Genomic DNA, 7,928 nt, shown 5'->3' with positions numbered 1-7,928 from the left:
TTTGAGAGAGTTGAAGTGTTCATCTAAACTGTTATTGTAGACGCATAGTTAGGGATTACCAGTAATTTATGGTGGATCTATAACCGCATCTTACCATATTTTGTAAGGTTTGTAAAATTATAATCAAAACTACGTCTCATGCATGTACATGCATAGTTACAGCAATCAGCTGAAAAATAACAATAGATAACATTTACACACGCTTGCTCGCTGACACCACAAGTGTAAAGGGTTGTTGGACTGATAACAAAGTCGTCACAAATAGACTGGTACGTTTAAATTGCTGGTCTTTTATCGAACACAAAGAACCAGCCGACCTCACACGACTCTGGGGAAAGCTATCGATACATTACTTCAAGCAACAGAGGAATAAAATGTAATGTTGGCAACTAAAGTTCTTCTTTTCTTATTGAGACGATATGTAATTGGAGTTGTATGTGTCAGATTATGTATCACAAAAAAGGTAGCATGTTATAGCGACCTGTTAGCTTTGAATGTATTACTCCAAACACTGGTTTTAATAATGATGATCCTTTAAAAAAAACAAAACAGTGCAGTTTTATAATCCATTTTAAATTCACAGTATACAAGATAGACAGTATACAATCAGGCATTGTATACTGTAGATACTGTTAGAGAAAACTGCATTTTATGCCCTAAAATTACTGTTCATTTACCATGAAACTCTTTGATGTGTTAGTTTGTGAACAGCCAGCGGGGATGGAGGAGGCTGAAACAGATATTGATTAGGTGATGAAGTTTGCATTTACATTAACGTCTTTGTTCTTCTGGGAAATCAATTTATTAGTGAGTAAATTATGTTAGTAAGCTCTTCAGTGAGCTACCTCAGTTATCAATATGCATATGTTAATCCACAAAAATAACAACCAATAACTTTCTTAATCATTGGTGGAAGACAATAAAATACACTTACTCATCTCATTTGCTTCAATATCATTTTGAGGTACTTGTTTACTTTAGTAATTTAATTCGAAATTCAAATCTCATTTTAGACGTCTTTAAGTTGTTAACAGCTCAATTAGAAAGCGTTTTTTCCTTCTAAACATGTTACATGGTCTCATTTCAAATAATCAGCAAACCAGCACCATCCCCAACATCTGCCAATACTTACAAAGAGATGCAGTATTAATCTTCAGAATTAATAATATAAAAAAGACGGTACTTTTTCTTTACCACAACTCGTGTTTGCTGGGAATAAATGCTAAATGGAACTTTTCATGAAGGACTTTTACCTGGAAAATGGTACTCTTGCATTGCTGTATTTATGCTTTTATACTTTGGTATTAAAAATTTAAAAACCTCTTTCACCACTGACCATGTCAGTATGCTGATGTTACTGTCACATTTATTCTCTGCAGGCTTGTTTCATTGTGACAGCTCAACACTTAGAATAAGGATTTTTATAAAATCTAAAAAGAGAGAGTGTTTGCTGTTTCATTTATGTATTTCTTTTTTATCCTTTACGTTGTTGTGTTTGTCATTTTTTCCCAAACTGTCAAGAAATGGGAAAGCCACACCCCGGTTTCTCCATGGTAGTAAATTTCAAGTCATGTTGTAGGTCTGTTAGAGGAGAAGAGAGTTAATCCAGGGGCTGTGTTTGGCAAACACTGGTCTTCGTCATCTCCATTTCCACAATATGATGGTGAATCATTGCATCATTGTTTTAGATTGCTTTGGTCTCTTTATCTATCTTGAAGACAGGACTGTGAAATGGGTTGATTGCAGAGTAATAATATGTGTTTGTACTATCTGGGGCTATTTAAATATGTTAACATTGTCTCAAATTGGTGACAAACTGTGAGTGAAGTTGATTAATAAACACTGATGTGACAACAGAGTGATAACTATCTTGAGTCTTCAGTAGTTTAGTATTTCCTCTCCATAGTGATGTTAGCGTGAGTAGGAAATGTTGTCAAGGTAACAGTGCCACCAATAAAATAAGACAATTATATCACTCCTGATCCAGTGTGTCAGTAACTAGTCTTTTGTTTGGCATCTCAGCAATCTCTTCTCAAGTTTCTCTGTATATGCCACATATACTACATTCTCTGATTTACCATGAGAAACATACAGTACTCTGCAAAATTCTTGAGCCACTGCTCATTATTTTATGTTTTGCCTCCAAGCAGCCAGACTGTTTATTAAAGAAAGATCTCCTTCGCTCATTTTCAGTCCAGTCCTCGGAGCTGACAGTTTTCAGAAGAATGCATTTGTTTGTTGAGCTGCTCAATGCCGACCTATGAAATCAGTTAAGCATAAAAAAGGCTCCTAACTCAATGGATGAACCAGTGTTGTGTCTACATACAACTCAGAAAAGAAATTAATTTAAATGGGGTCTTTAGGCCCTTTGTTACCAGCAGCCAGTCATAAAGACATGTCATCTGTTCTCTTATAGTGGCAAGAAAAAAATTGTATTGTCTTGGTGATTCTCGAGGACATTACAGCTCAAAATTTGGCACATCTCAGCATGGTGTGTAGTGTGTCCCTTAAAAGATTAGGGGAAACTGGACTTGTTAAGGACAAATATTGACTTTCAAGCTAGTTAGAATTGTACAAACTCTGTTTTTACATTATTTACTGTATATCCAATTACGTTTGCACTTGCTTTAATAAACAGCTGCACATTATTTCCTGGTTTACAAGAAACGAGGCGTGGCTTGAGACATTTTCACAGTATTTTATACTTGGGTGGACAGTCACATGTATTCAAATCATGACATGTTCTGTCAAGAAACATGCCAAAAATATGTTTAATCATTTACACTCAAGTTTGTTATCTTCTATCCAAATGACTCCTCCTAAAGCTACTTGCAGTCATATGTTGAAAATGCAGATGGGACTTAGAGATGTCTCCCACTACTGGAAAAAAAAAATGAAAGTCCACATTTCTCAGCAATTATCTTTGGACATTCAAACAAGTTTAGTGATTTTCAAAGATCTTAATGACTCTACACAAAACATCTCCTGTTTCACCGAAAGCTTGTTTTCAATCTGTGTGCAGCAGAGCTTTAAGTTTCCACATCACACTGGCCCCTTCCATCAGGACTGGCGTCATAGATGCCACAGATTCTGCTCACATTTAAGTAAATTAAGACTTGAAGGCCAAACTGAGAAAATATACAAGTGTAATATTTGTTGAGTGATATTTACTGCATAAGGCAATGTTTTAATTATTATCATTTGAGAAGTAAGAAGTGAGTAGATGTAACAGGGGGGAAAACAGACAGCAGAGGGCGTTAGGACGCAAAAGAAATAAGCAAAAGCTATTGATAAACGCCATGATGCGGGTTCGAGCTTTTAAAGCAGCGATGTGTTAAGTAAAGAAGCTGAAAATGTCTTCATGTGTTTAAAGAGCCTCAGTAAAGCAAAAAAAAAAAAAAAATGACAACAAAAAAAGAACAAAAATACACAGAAAACAAAAGCTGTCCTGCAGATGTAAAAGAGCTCAATCAAACAACTCTGTGCTGAGGAAAAGTATCAGATCCTCAGCAAATGTGCGTCCCGGGAGCAGGAAGTTCAGATAGAGGTGGAGAAGGTGAAGTAGGTGCAACCCATCCTCCTCCTCCTCTCCCTTCTCTCCCCCTGATTGAAGCCAAACCCTCCCTCGTCTCGACACACACTGCATGTATGTAGAGCATCCACGGTATCCGATTCCACTCTCACACCTCAGTGGCCTTAAATCAGCGCGTCATCTCCGACTGAAGCCCGCAACTCATCATGACCTCACCGTCGTGGTTGTTTCCTCCAGAAACATCTTTCTAACTCCAAACTGAAAAGGTAGGACACATTTCCTGAGCTGTTGTTGCGGTGCTAGCTGACCCTCATTATATATGGACCCTCGAGTTTGCTATGCAGCGCTAAATGTCGGTTTCCACTGTGAAGCACTCATATTAAATTACTGCACCAGTGCACCTTAATCTGAAGATGCTCAGTTAATTAAAAATGATTAGTTTCAGGGGATTGTTTCTTTCTTTTAGAAAGCCACTGTAGCTGTGTGTGAGTCATAAGATTTCCTAAACTCAAAGTGAAAGTTTGTCATGTCACAGAGACCACAGACGACCCTGTAAATGCATTCTAAATCTATTCTCATGGATGTTTAAACAGAGCCAAGCTTTCTGTGGTGTGTAATTCAATTCTTACTTCAGAAAGACAGACTGCCTTCAGATCAAGTCCACTAATGTCTTAACTTGGTTAGAATTCATCTTCTGTTGCCTCAGAAGAGCTGTGCTCTTTTCATAGGCAAGAGACTTTAGTAGTCGTGCAGATATGACCAAAACTACATTAGTATTCATTGATACACCGCTCTGGAGAATACACTGGACACAGGAAGTTAGTAATATCGACAGAAACAAAACCAAAGACTCCATGTTTGCTGTTATTGGACCACATTGCAATGTTTCTGTTTCCCTTGGACTCCACATTTAGTTCTGTGCTTCCTTAAGAAAGTTAGGATTGACCTACAGCACAGTTATCTTGTAGTTTAGTTTACTTTAGTAAAATGATGTCATGCATATAGTACAAAACTGTATTAGTAGCCTATTTTTAGGGTATTGTATAAAAGATAAGAAACTGTAATTTCATTATGCCTCAACAAACACACAACTTCCTTTGGAGCTTCCATTGTGGGTTCATATTAGTTTAACTGTCAGAGTAACTCTTTATATCTTAGTGAAAGTACTGATTTTGTGGCTCGTGGCAATGAGATGCATATGTGGGGTGTTTTCTATTTGTAGATGTATGTCAGAATGGATTGTAAAGGTGGATTAGAGGTGATCCTGATAGAAAGAAAAGATTATTGGAACACAATTCATCCCCTTCCAGACACAGGAAAGGATGATCGTTTAATTCCGCCGTAAGAAATATGTGGCCTGTCATCTCTGCAGGTCTATTTTACTCGATGCCTACAGCTAGTGTCTAGTCTCCTGATGTTTTAGTTTGGTGTTCTGTGCCTTTTTGTGAAAACCCCTGTGAGAGAGATGGAAGGAATTCTACCTAGTGATCAAGAAAGATGCTCAGTTATTCAGCTTGTTCCTTGGTGTATTTCACTCTCCTGACTGCCAGCTGTAGTTAAAGGACAAGACCGTTTTTTTGACATTGGGCCCTTGATTTCACATTATAACATGATGTTCTACTCACCCCTGCTTGTTGTTGGTAATTTGGAGCTGTTCCGAAGATATTCGAGAGGCGTCTGGCTGCTCTCTTGAGATATTCGGCCAAGAAACGGTTTCCTATGGGCAACGTTATACAGGCACAAACTATGCTGTTTATAATTTATTAATTACTGTACACTAGCACTGATAACGTGGAGGTGCGTCGCTTACTTAAAAAAATCCGGGTTACTGTAATTTTGAACTTTTGTCGTAAAGTGGGTGTTACTGACGTCATCATCGTGCTACTACCACAGACAGCCCACAGACAAACACACACAGACTTTACGACAAAAATTCAAAATTACAGTAACCCGGATTTTTTTAAGTAAGCGACGCACCTCCACGTTATCAGTGCTAATGTAGAGTAATTAATAAATTATAAACAGCATAGTTTGTGCCTGTATAACGTTGCCCATAGGAAACCGTTTCATGGCCGAATATCTCAAGAGAGCAGCCAGACGCCTCTCGAATATCTTCGGAACAGCTCCAAATGACCAACAACAAGCAGGGGTGAGTAGAACATCATGTTATAATGTGAAATCAAGGGCCCAATGTCAAAAAAACGGTCTTGTCCTTTAAGGATGCTGTGAGTCTGAAAGGTTGTAGAAGATGCCAGCCACAGACGGAGAGCTGGGGAGAGGGAGGGCTGAGAGAACATAGCATGTTTAAATGCAGTGGCGTGCTGAATGATGGGCACCCCTGGTGCTAATGACTGTGAATAGCTAAGAGAGTAATAGATGTCCAAAAAGCTTGAAGTCAAAAGGAAATAAATGTTTCATTATTTTCAGCAATATTACTTTTCATGTTCATTTTTTTGAGTTTTAAAGCAGAAAGAAGTGCCTGAACAGTTGAAACTGTGCCTCTCTTTAAAATGATGTTTACGGTGAAATCTCTGAATATCATAGGTCTTTAGCTGTCCCCCGTTGAAGCCATCGTCTTTTCATTCTTCAGCTTTTTTAGAGGCATGAGGTGTCTGCCTTCAGAGTGTGTTAGCTTTCTAAATGTTTAACAGTTACAGAGCTGTTCTTTTCATCAGACTTTCCTGATTTCATTCACACACGCATTTACTCATTGTGGCGCACAACTTCCTTTTTAACTTTCTCCATGATGTGTGCAGGCATTGCTGCACGGCAGAAGAGTGCCCCACCGCTCCAGGATCTTTAAATCATTCTGGAGTTATCTCAAACAGAGGGTTTGATTTCCCTTCTGAGCAATCGTATGAGCACCTCTCGGGCAGTTTCATAACCTTCCTGACCTCAACTTGACCTTCACATTTCCTCTGTCTTTCCTACTGAAGAAGCGGCTACTTTAAAAGCCTTTGCTTTCTTCTTATAACCATCTTTTGCTTTGTTTGATGCTCCTGGGATCCAAATGTTTTCTTTTCATAGTTAGGCACTCTGAAAAGCTCTTGGATAGTTCAGGGCCTTGGATAGTTTGGACAAGGTTTAAGTTTTTGCAAACCATGTTATAACATGAATAAGACTGCGTTTTGATAGGTGCTCTTTTTTCCACTTTAAGCGCGTAAGATAAAACTCCTATATTGTTTATATTGTTGATCAGTTCAACATTTACTCCCTTAAATATTCACAGTTACAGCGATTTTAACCCAAACTTTTGCGTTTCACTGTAAGTAGTATAGTCTATTAAGTGAGTTGAAGGCGGGGGGTGGGGTTCTGTGACAGGGTAAAGGATGATGCTGGAAACAGTAGCTGAAAGCTGATCGGCCCAACTCACATGGAGAAAGGCAGAGCGGCTCTTTTTCAAGTGTATTGATTGGATGCTGGCTGCCGTTAGCCCCTGTCTGCCATATTGTGTGTGTCATATAGTATGCACTAAACCCAAGAGATCATCCTCCGCCTCTCAGCTTTTGTACTTAGCCAAGATAAAACACAATGAATAAAAGCAGTGAGGTGTAGGATAGTAACAGGTCAGCATAAATGGAGGATGGAAGAGAAGAGAAGAGATTTAGCTGTGCTGAACAGCTGCTCCATTACTCTTTCTCATCCACTGTTGGAGGAGACCGACAGTGGATCTGGCCCAAGCGTTTAGTCCCCAGACACAATGTGCCACAGACACAGATGCAGCTCTCTGCTGAATGTCACTTCCTCATTATGGATCTAAAAGACCAGAAATGCTCTTGCTTGTGTTTGTTGATGTGCAACAGTTTGAATACCTATCTGATTTTCACATTGTTTTTCACAGCCTTTAACCAAAAGAAAGAAAAAAAAAGTCTTTGATGATTCTCGCTCCATCCTCCTTCTCGTCTGAATCGACTCAACCCTTTGCCTCCTCACAGCTTTTCTTTATGACAATGTTGCCACTGTCTCATTTACTTCCTCTTCTTTCCCTCAGCAGACTCAGTCTCATGGGCCATAGCAGAAACACACCAGCAGAGTGGAGATGTTCAGAAAGAGACCTCCTCCAGGTCAGCAAATGACATTAAACACATTCATCATCTGTGCATTTAAACTGTTTACCATTGAGCCAGTGGTCCAGGAAGGAAGATGTGGGACGGCTCACAAAGTCCTTCAGATCATCACCTTTTACCTTGTGTTAAGTATTCTTGGCTGGATTGCAGCTGAAGAGAACATAATCACAAGAAAATACAAGTATAAATGCACACACAATATATTAGGGGATAGATTCCAGTATGATTATCCAATGCAGAAGTTTAAATGGTGCAGGGATGCGTTAAGAGCACGCTGAACCAAAGCTTAAACACAGACATGTGTTTACTCTATTTACAGGAACCAAAGT

Source organism: Odontesthes bonariensis, chromosome 5, assembly GCF_027942865.1.
Source record: "Odontesthes bonariensis isolate fOdoBon6 chromosome 5, fOdoBon6.hap1, whole genome shotgun sequence".
Taxonomy (NCBI): Eukaryota; Metazoa; Chordata; class Actinopteri; order Atheriniformes; family Atherinopsidae; genus Odontesthes; species Odontesthes bonariensis.
Note: the sequence above shows the minus strand (reverse complement) of the source record.